Genomic DNA, 13,699 nt, shown 5'->3' with positions numbered 1-13,699 from the left:
ATGGAGATCGACACCGGGTCTGCCCTGTCCATCGTGTCATGGAGCACCATCAAAAGACTGGTACCCAGAGTGTCCAAAAGGCAACTCGACTCTCACCGCGTACACCTGAGAGACTACCAGGGAAACGACATTCCCGTGGTAGGCGTTGGCCGGTTCCGGATCGCCTTCAAGGATTTTTCGGGCCTGCTCCGGTTGGTGGTGGTCGAAGGTCAGCGGCCAAGCCTCCTAGGGCTAGACTGGTTTGATGCCCTCGGCCTGGAAGTCACCGGCATCAACTGCATCTCTAACGCAGAGACTGAGGGTCTGGTCAAAGACTTTGCCGAGGTTTTTGACGGCACCTTGGGCCAATATACAGGTACGCCCATCTCCTTTAGCCTTGATCCACAAGTCGCCCCCATCAAGCTAAAGCCACGCCGGGTTCCCTTTGCTCTCAAGGCTAAGGTGGATGAACAACTGGACAAACTGATCGCCCAAGGAGTTTTGGAGCCGGCTGACCACGCAAAGTGGGAAACCCCCATCGTCACGCCTGTCAAGCCATATGGGTCGGTGAGAATCTGCGCTGACTACAAGTGCACGATCAACAAGGCACTTCAGCAGCACGCTTATCCGGTTCCTGTTGTCCAACACCTGCTGCATTCCCTGGGTGAGGGTAAGGTCTTCGCTAAGCTGGACCTTGCCCAAGCCTATCAACAACTGCCAGTCGATGATGCCACTGCTGAAGCCCAGACGATCGTCACCCACCGGGGGGCTTTCCGTTGCCGCCGGTTGCAGTTCGGGGTGAGTGTGGCTCCTGGCATCTTCCAAAGCCTTATGGAGCGTCTCCTGCAAGGGCTTCCGGGCGTGGTACCATATTTTGATGACGTCTTGGTGTCTGCAGACTCACACCAGCAGCTGTTCGAGCGCCTCCGTGCCGTGCTGACCAGGTTCCAGGAGGCCGGGCTCAAGGTAAAGAGGGAGAAGTGCCAGATCGCCGTTCCACAGGTAGAGTTCCTGGGCTATCTTATCGATGCCTCCGGTCTTCATCCAACCACATCCAAGATCCGCGCTATCCAGCAGGCCCCCACCCCAAAGAACAAAACGGAGTTGCAGGCATTCCTGGGGCTGCTGAACTTTTATAACATGTTCCTGCCCCACAAAGCCACAGTGGCTGAGCCTCTTCACCGACTCCTTAGCACTAAGACGCCTTGGGCCTGGGGTCATCGGGAGACGGCGGCCTTCAACGCGGTCAAGGCTCTCCTTTCTTCAGACAGTGTGCTGGTACAGTACAGTGAATCCAGGCCGCTGGTCCTTGCCTGCGACGCCTCACCTTTTGGCATCGGTGCTGTCCTTAGTCACCGTTTTCCAGATGGAAGAGAAGCACCGCTCGCCTACTTTTCCAGGACACTATCTCCGACGGAACGGAATTACAGCCAGCTCGACAAGGAGGCATTGGCACTTGTGGCTGGAGTGAAGAGGTTCCATGAATACCTCTATGGCAGGACTTTTGACCTCATCACTGACCACAAGCCACTCCTGGGCCTCCTCGCCGGTGATCGTCCAACTCCACCGGTCCTCTCACCACGCATGCTGCGATGGACTGTTTTCCTGGCTGCCTACCACTACCGGCTCATCCATCGCCCGGGGAAATCGATGGGCCATGCCGACGCCCTCAGCCGTTGCCCTCTTCCAGCATTTGTGGAAGACCCGGCTCCAGCTTCATCGCTCCTTCTGATTGAGGATCTTCCGGCAGCGCCTGTATCGGCTGCCACTGTGGCCTCCGCATCTGCCCAGGATCGCACCATCAGCCGGGTGCTCAACTGGGTGTGGAGGGGGTGGCCACAAGGGCCTTTTGCATCGGAGTTCCAGCCCTTCGCAACCAGACAACATGAACTCTCAGCTCATCGTGGCTGCCTGCTGTGGGGAGACCGCGTCGTGATTCCCCAGGGACTCCGTCAGCGCGTCCTGGAGGCTCTGCACGTTGGCCACCCGGGAATTGTCAAAATGAAGGCGTTGGCTCGGTGTTACGTCTGGTGGCCTAATATGGACGATGCCATCACTGCCTGGGTGTCCGCCTGTCAAGCGTGCCAGGAGTCGAGGCCTGCACCACCGGCAGCTAAGGGACACACCTGGGAGACGCCAAAGACACCCTGGTCGAGGGTGCACATCGATCTGGCTGGCCCCTTTCACGGCCGGACCTTTATGGTAGTGGTGGACGCCTATTCCAAATGGCTGGAGGTCGCCCTGATGCCCTCCACCACTACCGAAGCTGTCATCCGGGTGCTGCGAGGCCTGTTTGCAACGCATGGGTGTCCTGATGTCCTTGTCTCTGACAACGGACCGCAGTTCACGTCAGGCACGTTTGAGCGGTATCTTTTGGGACTGGGCATCCGCCATGCCCTAACGGCACCTTTTCATCCATCCAGCAACGGGCAAGCGGAAAGAATGGTGCGCTCGACAAAAGAGGCACTGGCGCGCCTGGACCGGGGAGACTGGCATGAGCGGGTCGCCGAATACTTGTTCGTGCAACACATCACCCCTCATGCGGCCACAGGGAGGAGTCCTGCTGAACTGCTTATGGGCCGCCGCCTCAGGTCACCGCTCGACCGGCTACACCCAGACTTTGCCGTGGCTGAACCCCCAGGCTGTGCCAACGCACCACGGTCATTTGTCCCAGGAAACCAGGTCTTTGCCCGGAACTATGTGGGGGACATCCCTTGGGTGCCAGCCACAGTAGTGGGAGTCACTGGACCTCGCTCGTACCAGGTGGCACTCGAAGACGGACGCTTGTGGCGACGGCACATAGACCAGCTTAGGCGCAGGGTTGGGGACTTGGACACTACCGAGGTGCCCCCAACTGCGCTTGCGGCTCCAGAAGAGACACGTACAGATGGCGAGGCCCCACCTACACCTCCCTCACAAACTGCCAGCGTGGAGCCGAACCAAGCCGTTTCAGAACAGACTCAGACCACTCCACTTGCGGAGGCTCCACCCACAGCAGCGGATCCAGGGGAGTTGGTTCCAACGCCACCTAGGGTCGCACCACAGCCTCAGCGAGAACTGTGTGGCCCTCCGGACTTGGCTACCAGTCCCCAGCGGTCTGGCAGAGTTTCCAAGCGCCCAACTTATTTAAAGGACTATGTTGTTGGACAGGTATCACTGTTGGTCTAAGTATGGGAAATGTAACCGATATGCTTTTGTGCTTAATTGAACCATTACGCGTAGTGCTGTATATAAGGAAACCATTACGATTGTAACTAACGCCTTATCTCGGTGGGGAGGGGTGTTATGTAGTGTAGTTTCACCCTGGGCCAACAGGGGGATACTGTATATAGTTTTCACTCAGGTCTGTAGATAGTTTTCACTCAGGTCCGCGGCAGTTATTTTAGGCGGGAACTCTGGGCTGTTGTGGTTACAATGTTGACAGCCGGCTGCCTATAAATACAGGCCGGCTGAGCTGTTCGCAGTTAGTTCTATTCCAGCTTACCATAATAAAGAGCTACTTGAAGAAATCGCTGTGCCGGCTGCTATGTCAACCCACCACCTAACAGAGCACCTGCTTTATATCGCTTGATTTTGGCTCCGCAAGAGTGTTTATACCATAGGTCATCAACCCTTTGAGGTCAGTGTGCACATTTGGAATTTTGAGGAAGTGTCATGGGTGACAATCACTAAATGACTAAATGCAGACAGTTGTGTAGTTCGTTATCTCCTTGGCTTCTGATGGGAGGGCGCTACTGCCAAGAAGGCCCTCCAACATTTCTCCAATGAAAATAAGGACGTTCTAAGGAAAAGTGGGACATTCCAGGATCAAATCAGAAACTGGGATGGCTTCAGTAAATCCAGAACTGTCCCTGGAAAATGGGGACACTTGGAGGGTCCGCAATCCTAAATTTGTCTCCTCAGAAGCAAGTGCCATTCAGTTCAATGGGCCTGGCTCCCAAATAGGTGTGCGGTCTAAATAAGTCAATGGTTCCCAATTAACTAATTACTGAGGACCCCCTATTTTCCAAAAGCCAAGCCATGGACTCCCTACTTTTGAAAACTTTGATAACTCTATGGTAGTTACCTCTGCAAAGCAATTTTTTGAACAAAATGTGGGGTAGCCCCTAATAAGCAAAGGATTTTAGGTATACTAAAAAAACAGACCAGGGCTGAGCGATGTCTGGTTTTCAACATCATGATGTATGAGCAGCTAAGCATTGTGATATTCTGATATATCACAATGTCTGAAATTGGAGATCAGGCATGGGGATGAGGGAAGGAGAAGACACGGAGATCAGGGGGGTGGGGGAAGGAGAAGAAGTGGAGTCACCTCCACCCCATTGTTTGAGTGGGAGGGGATGGGGGGTACATCCACCAGCGGGGCAGCCAGTGGTGGCAGCCAGCAAAGATACACATCCACTGTGGCTGCTGCTGCTTGGGCACCACAGTTCAAGAAGGACATTGACAAACTGGAACGTGTCCAGAGGAGGGCAACCAAAATGGTCAAAGGCCTGGAAACGATGCCTTATGAGGAACGGCTAAGAGAGCTGGGCATGTTTAGCCTGGAGAAGAGGAGGTTAAGGGGTGATATGATAGCCATGTTCAAATATATAAAAGGATGTCACATAGAGGAGGGAGAAAGGTTGTTTTCTGCTGCTCCAGAGAAGCGGACACGGAGCAATGGATCCAAACTACAAGAAAGAAGATTCCACCTAAACATTAGGAAGAACTTCCTGACAGTAAGAGCTGTTCGACAGTGGAATTTGCTGCCAAGGAGTGTGGTGGAGTCTCCTTCTTTGGAGGTCTTTAAGCAGAGGCTTGACAACCATATGTCAGGAGTGCTCTGATGGTGTTTCCTGCTTGGCAGGGGGTTGGACTCGATGGCCCTTGTGGTCTCTTCCAACTCTATGATTCTATGTGTGTTTCTATGCTTTCCTGCTGACTGAGAAAAGCAGCTTTGCTTTGGTGCCAGGGGACGGTATTGTCACGGTGCCTTCAAGTGAAGGTGATCAGCTGCCCTGTTCTCCATCAGCGTGAGAGGAAGGCAGGACCTCACAATCGGCTGCCCTGTTTTCCCTCAGCGTGAGGGAAGGTCACTTAGATCAGCAGTGTTATTGGCTGAGATCATTGTGCGATATTGGCAGTGCCTTGAAATTGGCTGCCTTGCTCTTCTTCACGGGAGGAGCGATATATTGCTGCGTATTGCCAGGCTATCGCGGTGTGCTTTCAAAACTGATTTTGGCCAATATATTGTAAAATACAAGGACAGGAAGAAATATTATGGGCACACAGGAAGGAGAGAGTTTGAATGCTTCATCTGTAGGTGCAGAAATTATTCAATGTGTCAGTACGAATGGAAGTCATTAAAATTGCAGCTGCGATATAAGGGATTGGTATCTAGACTGGAGCGTAATTGAAATTTATAAGACTTTGGAACGCAGAAACAAAGGAAAGCATCAGACCACTAATTCTAGCACGCGGGGGGCCACCTAAATTATATAATTTGGCATCTCAATGATTGGTATTATTAATTTTATTATAATTTGGCATTGTTATAACGAGGCTGTTACTGGACTGGATTGTTGTAATTGAAAACTAACAAAATTATTATGAAAAAAGAAAATGAAAATAGCACAGTACTAAAACAGACCATAAAACTTGTGATATTACCATGGAAAAATGACCAAAAATTGTTGGGAGGCGGCAAGGGATGGGGCCGCGGACCCCCTGGGTGCATCCCATGGACCCCCAGGAGTCCCCAGGTCCCTAATTGGGAACCACAGCTATAAGCTTTCCTGACATTTTAATCTTGCTCACAGGGTTTCTGTAATATACTGTTATGTAGACCCACCACGCGGGTGGCGCTGTGGGTTAAACCACAGAGCGTAGGACTTGCCGATCAGAAGGTTGGTGGTTCGAACCTCTGCAACGGGATGAGCTCCCATAGCTCAGTCCCTGCTCCTGCCAACCTAGCAGTTCGAAAGCACGTCAAAGTGCAAGTAAATAAATAGGTACCACTCCAGCAGGAAGGTAAACGGTGTTTCTGTGTGCTGCACTGGTTCACCAGAATCAGCTTAGTCATGCTGGCCACATGACCCGGAAGCTGTATGCTGGCTCCCTTGGCCAATAAAGTGAGATGAGCACCACAACCCCAGAGTCGGTCACGACTGGACCTAATGGTCAGGTGTCCCTTTACCTTTACCTAGACCTAGCACTGTAGTCCATTGGGCTTCAGATGAGTAGGTGCATGAGTGGAAGTCAATTTTGCAGCAGCATCCAAAACGAAAGGCATTTCTTTGTGAATTGTTGATTGCCGCAAGACAGCTTGAAAAGTATGGCAGTCTCCTCTTGGAAGGTGAAAAATTAACCACACTGCTAATAACCCCACCTCACCCCAAGCACTTAAAGAAGCACTGCTTTGGTGTGGTATTCAATCCCCTACAAAATCTGAATTCGTATACTGTATTTGAGATGCAGCTTTGTGTGCATGTTTTGTAACGCCTTTGTGCCTGGATAGTTTTAATGGAGTTGAATTTACCGATAGTTTAAATCTGCTGATAGTAAATAGTTAAGTGAGGCCGGTTGCAACTCCAGACGATGCTCATAACAAACACTTTCCCCCTGCTGCATCTCCCAGTGTTTACTTGTAATCTAACGGATGCTTCTGCCTCTGCTGCTATACTTTGGTCTGTGTCTGTTTGCACCTTGTCTGTAACATAACATGCTGCTATCATTTCCAGGGTTCACAGGACCATGTCAGCACTTTTCAGTCAAAGGTCAGCCAAGCTAGCAATGAAGGGTGATTAAACCGGACAATGGCATTCTCCTATATACAACGTCGCATCTGAGCAGCAGATTTAATATATTTTTTAAGCACTGGTCTGTGCAAAGTTCAGCAGGCTGGTCACTGCAGCCCTATCAAATCATAAGGGCGAGTAGCTTTTGGTTGGATAAATGCCATTTTTTCGTGTCCTCCCAGGAGGGTCTGATTTATGTGATGCTTTGTTCTTTATCTACTTGTGCGTATCCAGCAGTGCCATCCCAAATGTCTGCACATTTTGCTATCCTCCCTTTCATCTTTCCGGTTTTCTGTGATCACTTCATCTTTCCTTGATGTTATTATCCCTTCACCCTGGAACCCCATTGAAGCCACAAATTTCTTACTGGCTCAGCAGACTGTTGCAACACATCTATCAATGGGCAAGAAATGGGTAAGGGTTAGGGAACAGGGTTTGACTCGGAAGCCAGATTGGCCCTAATGTTAAGTATGGGGCAGACAAACAACCCATGCTAAGGTGCAATTGCCTATGATCTCCCACGTAGGTAAAGGTAAAGGGACCCCGGCCATTAGGTCCAGTCGCGGATGACTCTGGGGTTGCAGCACTCATCTCGCTTTATTGGCCGAGGGAGCCGGCGTACAGCTTCCGGGTCATGTGGCCAGCATGACTAAGCCGCTTCTGGTGAACCAGAGCAGCACATGGAAACACCGTTTACCTTTCCGCCAGAGCGGTACCTATTTATCTACTTGCACTTTGACGTACTTTCAAACTGCTAGGTTGGCAGGAGCTGGGACTGATCAATGGGAGCTCACCCCGTTGTGGGGATTTGAACCGCTGACCTTCTGATCAGCAAGCCCTAGGCTCTGTGGTTTAACCCACAGTGCCACATAGGATGTAATAAAACTTACTGAGCAGCCAGGCCAATTGGGGCTGGGACAGAGAACTACGGTATTTAGTCTGGGGCCTGAAGCTCAAAGGCTGCCACCCCCTTATCAAATTTAGACACTTGTTAATTTCTTGGCATTTGATGTGTTTTGCAACTTGTTTTTGTATGCATCCGACCAAAAAGTGACAGGATCTCACAGCTCTGAGCTGCAAAACTAAGCATATCTGAGATGTGGTTTAGCAAAAGGACACAGTCCCCCCCATCTCAATTATTCGTGCTTTTGCCCAGAAAAAGGCTAGAAAACTTTTTGTTAAAGAATTAAAAAATCAAATATTTTTTCACCCTTCCTTCCTTCCATCCTTCCTTCCTTTTGATGCTTTATTCTGCTTTCATGGGCCATCATTTTTTAAATTATTATTATGGTTAGGGGTCTCAAAAGCTTGAAGTGTCCTGGACCTTTGAGAAGGCCTCAGAATAATCAGCAGAGGGGCTGGTTGACCTTTGGTTTTCGTTTTTTGCTGGACTGGGTCTGAGATACAAAGATACACCATACCTAGATATGGTTGGAACCATTGCCTTAACAAACTACAGTTCCAAGGATTCCTTGGGGGAAGCCATGATTGATTCCCGCCCCCCCCCCCAACACGGCACCAAAACCAGCATGGCTTGAATCCAATTGTTTACCGGTGTGGTTTTGTATGGTCCTGTAACACATAGATTTAGCAACTAATGTTGCATTGGCTGCATTGAGTGCTGCTTTGGGTATATTTATCTGGAAAAACAGCATACAAATTGAAATAACAAACAAACGTTAGGCCCCATTGAGTTTAATGGAACCTATTGCTAAGTGATCGTATCTTGGGTAGCATTTGGTCCAGATATGGAATTTGGCTTCTGAAAGCAGCTGATATGGATGGCAGTGCACAGCTGGTTACATCTGGATGTGCAACGACATCTGCATTCTCCTCTGGGCCACCTGGCTGAACACCCTTGATGTAGATTACAAAGGCTACCTGCACATGACTGCTAAAGCCACTCTCTGTTTATGTGAGGTTGGATTTAACATGCTATTAAGGCAAATACACTGCTTCCCCGCCCTCAATGCCATAAAATAAGGGTGCACTGTTGAATGGTAGGATTTCACCTCTAAAGTGGTTTTATCCCTGTGTGTAAATTAGTTGCAGACACTTCCCTGAGCCATTGCCTGAATTGGTGTGCTTCCACCTCTGGACTTTGGCAGTGTTATCTGTTCTCACAGCTGCTTTCAACGTATCTGCTACTTAATACTCGCACCTAAATAGCACTCCTTCAGATATACTGGACCGAGGCCGTTTAGGGCTTTAAAGGTCAGCACCAATTTGGAACATAGGAAACTGTTTGATATCGAGTCAGACCCCTGGTTCATATGGCTCAGTATTGTCTACTCTGACTACCAGTGACACTCCAGAGTTTCAGGCAGAGGTTTTCCCCCACCCTACCTTGAGCTGCCAAGGATTGAACTTGAGACCTTCTGTATGAAAAGCAAATGCTCTACCACTCAACTATGGCCCTTCCCAGCCACTGAGCTATGCTGCTTCCCAATTATTTTGTGGATATCCAGGCGGTTACTGTGCAGGAGCATAAAGAGGAAGAAGATTAGATTGGGGTTCCCCTCTTCTCCCAAAGAGATGTTCACTGTAGATCAGAGATGGAGAGCCAGTAGCCCTGCAGATGTTGTTGGACCACCGTTCTCATCATTCCCATTCCTGGTGAGATTTGGCACCCAATATCTGGAAGACCACGTGTTCCACACCCTTGCCATATATGCTTAGGTCTGCCTCAGCAATGTAGGTTTGTACAAAGCATGATTCAGCCGAATTGCACAAGCAGAAGTTCTGTAAATCCAGGACTGTTCCTGGAAAACAAAGTTTCTGCCGACAGGACTCCCTCACTGAATTCTGCCCATAATACCTAACCTGGGTCATTAGGCCTCCGAACAGGTTTTATGGCTGAATCCAACTAAATCATACTTAGAGAAGACCCACCGAAATTAATGGACTACCTCTTAACTGTGACTTAAGGTGATGCAATCCTCAATACAGTGGTACCTCAGTTTTTGAATGCCTCCATAGTCAAATTTTTTAGGAACTCGAACGCCAAAAACCCAGAAGAAAATGCCTTGGTTTTCGAATGAGCTTCGGATGTCAAACAGGAAACATGGCTTCCATTTTTAGTTTTCCGTATTGAGGCTTCTGCTTTCAGTTTTCATTTTTCGAACGTTTTGGAACTTGAACGGACTTCCAGAACGGATTGCGTTTGAAAACCGAAGTACCACTGTATCAAAATCACACTCTGTGTGGCTCATCTTCAGAACCATTTTGGATATTAAGCACAAAGTATACTTGCTACTCATCAGATCCAAAGGGTGCAGGCATGTCAAATTTGGTGCCTATTACTAAAACCAGAATCCTGTATATGTCTACTCAGAAGTAAGTCCCATTGAGTTCAACAGGACTTTCTTCCAGTGCTTTCCAGAACATTGTTCCTGAATAATTTAAATGAACGTGCTCAATTTTACATTCACATTACCTTCATAGTGGATGAATCATTTTATAATTATGATTTTATAACTCCCCTCCTTCATTACAATCCCCCCCCCTTCATCTTTATTCCAGTCTATAGCTGCGTTGGATTTGAAATTGTATTTACATATGAAAGAGTTTTTAATAGGTTTTAAAAATTGTTATATATTTGAAACTGTGTAATTGTTGTTGTTGTTTTTAATTACTGGTGTCTTTGCTGTGAAATTGCTTCAAGGTATTTTATGGGAAGCAATTCGTACCTGGGAATAAATACATATTTTCTGTACACGCTGCCCCAAGTACAAGTGGACTTCTTCACCAGAAACTAATCCAAAATGAAACCGACTGAGGTATCCTCTGTGAGATGATGGCGTTCCACCGTTGCTTGAGTAGCCATTGAAATTATTGCTGTATGCATGCCGTTAGAATAATTAAGAGGTTGTTCTCCAAAGATCTAGGAGATTGTGATGAATTCAATAACAGGCTAAATTTAAAAAGGAGGCAGTGTTTTTACAATTATGTAGGGGAAGGCCTGTCTCATATCAGAAACCAATATGCTTGAAAGCGCTCCCAGAAACAACTTCTATTCAGTAACTTGGAATTGGATATGAAAGAAGTCCTGTCCTCCCCCAGCCCCACCTGCTGGACATCTGCCCTGACCACATTTTCTCTGCGGGCGAAAATTCTAAAAGGAAAAGTAGCTATAAGGACTTGATACAGACAATTGGGTTTGATTGCATGATTTATTTATTTATTTGCAGTTTGAATCAGCGAGCTGTCCTGAGATGACCTTTGCAGTCCTTTTTGTCTTACATAGTCCATCCTGTTCTTTTTTTTTTTTTTACCCTTCTGTCTGCAGTACTGCTACCAGATATGGGCAGTTGAGCCCATTGAATGCATGGGGTTTAGGGACCTATGAATATTTATGAGTTTGTTTGTTTATTTATTTATTCAAGGTTCTAGGCAATATCTGGGATATTGCATTCCACCCATGGCCACTACCATGATTCTCTGGTTTTCTCTAATCAGCCAATCATTCCACAGCTACTCGAGTCCCAAACTTGGGTCACCAGATGTTTTTGGACTACAATTCCCACCATCCCTGACCACTGGTCTTTCTAGCTAGGGATGATGGGAGTTATAGTCCCAAAACAGCTGGTGACCCAAGTTTGGGAAACATACAAGGATTTCTTGTACTTCTGTAAACCTGTTGTTCACGAATGGCTCCATTTTGTCCACATAAGTAACTACACTCAGAGAATAAGTTTTCTTTTAGCATGTTAAACAGTAGTTCACATCCTAATAGAATTTTTTTTAAAACCCTCTTTAAAATGACTGCTCATGTCTCCAGTCACTCAAATCACTGGGTGTCACTATGACCTTCAGCTATGACCTTAGTCATTTGCCTCTTCTTACTTGAAATTGTAAAATAATGCAGAAGATTATGTAAATAATGCAGAAAATACTAGTATCAGTAAGATATGGAGCAGCAAATACAACAATTGCCCCTGCCTCCGTATGTGCATTACCATTTACCTTTTATTCTAAAACACCAGACGAATTCTCTACAGCTGACTGGTGTGGCTGAATTCTGGCCTCTTTCCCCCCCCCCCAAACCTTGAAAAGAAGTCGGTTCTCGGAAGAGAAAGAAGCCTTTTATTCTCCACTATCCTCTCGGATCTATTAAATGCACCGCTATCAGACACATTCCTTTGCCTTCCATGGGGAATGAAAGTCTCAAGGCCGCAACTTCTGTTGTTCTTGTAAAAAGGAGAACTGAAACGTGTGCGAACTGAGATACATTCAGGCAGCAAAAGAGAAAAAAAAAGTTTCAAAATATATGGTTTTCGGAGCCTGGTGCCAATTATGTGCTTGCTGAGTTATCGCTTTGGGTTTCCTAGGCATGGCTGTATGGAAAACATCACCCACTACTAAAGCCCATTTGCTATGGAGTTGGGCACATCCTTGAACATCTTGCCTTGCTTCCCACAAAGAACCAATGTTATTATTATGGTTGCCATCCCGGCCAATGTAAGTCTGAGAAAGTGCACTGGGAACATTTGTTGTTTAGTCGTTTAGTCGTGTCCGACTCTTCGTGACCCCATGGGCCAGAGCACGCCAGGCACTCCTGTCTTCTACTGCCTCCCGCAGTTTGGTCAAACTCATGCTGGTAGCTTCGAGAACACTGTCCAACCATCTTGTCCTCTGTCGTCCCCTTCTCCTTGCGCCCTCCATCTTTCCCAACATCAGGGTCTTTTCCACGGAGTCTTCTCTTCTCATGAGGTGGCCAAAGTATTGGCGCCTCAGCTTCAGGATCTGTCCTTCCAGTGAGCACTCAGGGCTGATTTCCTTAAGAATGGGTAGGTTTGATCTTCTTGCAGTCCATGGGACTCTCAAGAGTCTCCTCCAGCACCATAATTCAAAAGCATCGATTATTTGGCGATCAGCCTTCTTTATGGTCCAGCTCTCACTTCCATACATCACCATGGGGAAAACCATAGCTTTAACTATACGGACCTTTGTTGGCAAGGTGATGTCTTTGCTTTTTAAGATGCTGTCTAGGTTGGAACACTGGGAACATAGGGAGCTGCTTTCTACTGAATCAGACCCTTGGTCCATCTAGCTCAATACTGGCTAGACTGACAGGCAGTAGGACTACAGGGGTTCAGCAGGGATCATTTCCAGCCAAGTTCTCTTCTATTCCACCATGTGAACCCTACCAGTAAGGAGGTCTAAGCTAGATGCTCCAAGCTTGGACCGTGTGGCTTTAGCAAGCCATTTTTGTGTTTCTAGACAAATAACGTTTACCATTTTGGAACCTAATTTATTGCTGCTGTATGGAAAAGCACATGAATCTGGTTCACTTACAAAGCGTGTGGTCTCTTTCTTTGCTGAGGGGAGTGGAGAACTTTGGAAGCAACTTAGAAGGGGATATTTTAAAGGTCCAACAGCCTATATTTCAACATTTTACTTTGATGCATGTTCTGTGATTTTCTCACCAAAGAGTACTTGCCCTAAACCTGGATCTAGGCATCGAGGGAACTCTCCCTTTTATTTATTTTCCCTTTTAACCAAAATACAAAAACTAAAGGCGACAGCCTGCGGTCAAGGGAAGGATGAAGCACTCCCACTTGCCATGAATTCACTGAAAATCATGCCCTTATCAAAGAGGAACTTGTGGCTGTGCATGGAATATGTGTCATGGAGGCAAACCATGTCATTCTGCCCTCTTAGGCATGCGGTGCTTCTGCAGAAAGTTCAGCCACGCCAAAAATCCGGGTCACGCGGTCCTAGAATATCTGCTGCATTTTGAGTGACACTCTAAAATATAGGAAATGGGTGTCTGGAAAAAAAACAACCACTGGAATTTCAGAAAGAACTGAGGCTAGAATGCAGCCAACTGCGCTGAACTGCACTCCCACATGTGCATCAGAGTCATAGCTACAAACAATAGGCTGATTCAAGACAATGAATGCACAAGACAAAGAAGTCACCATTCTCCCTTCTCTATC

The sequence above is a fragment of the Podarcis pityusensis genome (genome assembly GCF_964106645.2).
Source record: "Podarcis pityusensis genome assembly, chromosome: 3".
Lineage (NCBI taxonomy): Eukaryota > Metazoa > Chordata > Lepidosauria > Squamata > Lacertidae > Podarcis > Podarcis pityusensis.
This window is presented reverse-complemented; position numbering follows the sequence as displayed.